At 41.6% G+C, this 2,093-nt stretch overlaps 1 non-coding gene across 1 annotated transcript; it reads right to left on the bottom strand.

Annotated features, from left to right (window-relative positions):
- Nucleotides 1-1,564: 1,564 nt before the first annotated feature.
- Nucleotides 1,565-1,702, bottom strand: LOC119948377. The gene has a single exon (XR_005456777.1). It is a non-coding gene; the product is annotated as a small nucleolar RNA SNORA7 (small nucleolar RNA).
- Nucleotides 1,703-2,093: the final 391 nt, after the last annotated feature.

Below are 2,093 nucleotides of genomic sequence, written 5' to 3'. Positions count from 1 at the left end.
GTTCTAATTAGCAGTGACTTTATCTCCAATGTTCATATCTTCACACGTTGACAAATGAATTATTTTTCATAAGTCTTCATCCTCTGGTGGAAGGTGTGGGAAGAGGGTCACTAATGCATGATTGGCAAGTCTTTGAACATTTGAGGGTGGGGAACATGTGCTTCTGTTGTCCTCTGCGAGGCATCAAACCCAGTGCTTTGCATTCAGTGGGCACTCAATAAATTATCTCCACAGATAGAGCAAGAATTACTTTTCTGCAGTACTCGAGGTCCATCAAAGAATGCATAGAAGTCCTTGTTTTGATGTTAGTCTGCTTAATCTTTGATCTCTTGGCACTCTGCCATTTGATGCTCATCTCTCAACTTGTACAGAGTATTTGAATATGTGTTTGTAGCAGCATCCTAGGGTATGCCAAATAACAGTACTTCACAACCTTCTAGGGCTTCCGTTAGGGGTTACAGAATTGTTGAAGATAGATTACGGGCTAAAATTAAATGGAAGAAAAGTCATGGAAGGAATTGAGGAGGGACTATGATATTAACTTCTGCTCAATGACGGGGATGATTCAAATAAGTAGTGCATGCTAAATCCAGGCTGCGCAACCAAGTTTAAGCATGTGGTTAGGCAATTATGTGATTAACCTGGAAAAAATTGACCTGGGTAAAAATACATGTAAATCAGGAAAAACTAGCAATTTAGATTGTCCAAAATTCACTTGCTAAATGGTACACTGTAGCTCTCCATCTCCACTAGACTAATCTGATGGGACTTAAATTGTGAGAAAGGCTGTTTAGCAGAAACACCAGGAACTCTCATTCTGGTAATTAGATCAGTTTAACAGAATCATATTCTATCTAATGGAGTATAGAATTGGTTTGTTTGGAGGTGTTTAAAAGAGTAGGTTAGATGAGCCTTGGATAAGTAAGATAATCAGTCAATCAATCAACAGTATTATTGAGTACCTGGTACCTTGTTACACGCTTACTACGTGCTGAGTACTGTTCTAAGCACTGGGGTAGATATAGGGTAATCGGGTTGTCCCACGTGGAGCTCACAGTCTTCACCCCCATTTTACAGATGAGGTAACTGAGCACATGGTAATGTGTGGATCACTATCCTAAGTGCTTGGGAAAGTACAGTAGAAAGAGTTGGTACATATAATCCCTTCCCACAAGGAGCTAACAGTTTATGTGGGAGATGGATTAGATGTAATCTAATAGATTAGATTCCAGATAGGGAAAATAGTAGAATAAAAGAATATTTACCCGAGTCTGTGGGTCCGAGTGAGTATCAGTGGGCTTCAGGGGTTCAATCAATTGATCAATGGATTATATTTACTTAATGATAATGCTGGTATTTGTTGTCATTGTCAGTCATATTTATTGAGCGCTTACTGTGTGCAGAGCACTGTACTAAGCGCTTGGGAAGTACAAGTTGGCAGCATATAGAGATGGTCCCTACCCAATAATGGGCTCACAGTCTAGAAGGGGGAGACAGACAACAAAACATGTGGACAGATGTCAAGTCATCAGAACGTGCCGCTGCCCAGCACTGGTGAGTTTTGACTTGTAGCAGATTGCCTTCCATTCACTAGCCACTGCCCAAGCTAGGAGTAGAATGGGTATGCTTCTGCTTGACTCTTCCTCCCATAGTCGAGACTGGTAGAGTATTGGAAACTCTGCAGATCAGACCCTGAGAGGTGATAAGGATGTGTACTAAATGCTGAAGGGGTGCAGGCTTAAATTTATAGATGGATCGTGAGCCCCATTTGTGACAGGGACTGTGTCCCATTTGATTGTTTTGTTATCTATCCCACTGGCTAGCACAGTGCTGTATGCAAAATAATACAAAATAAATACCATGATTATTTCAACTATTAAGAATCTTTTCGGGGAGCCTGAAGGGCCTAGATTGAACTCTAGGCCAGGAACTGTCTGAAATTTTGGAAAGCACCTGCTTGGACTATATTTCTAAGCCTGATGGAATTGTGTCTCATGTTCAGTCAGGGCCAAACTGACACACCAGCATGCCACAGGCTGGTGAGTTGATCCAGGCTTTCGGCCCCAAGTAGCTCCATTCCAGTTGCAGTTTAG

Source organism: Tachyglossus aculeatus, chromosome X4 (genome assembly GCF_015852505.1).
Source record: "Tachyglossus aculeatus isolate mTacAcu1 chromosome X4, mTacAcu1.pri, whole genome shotgun sequence".
NCBI classification, from domain to species: Eukaryota; Metazoa; Chordata; class Mammalia; order Monotremata; family Tachyglossidae; genus Tachyglossus; species Tachyglossus aculeatus.
This window is presented reverse-complemented; position numbering and strand designations above follow the sequence as displayed.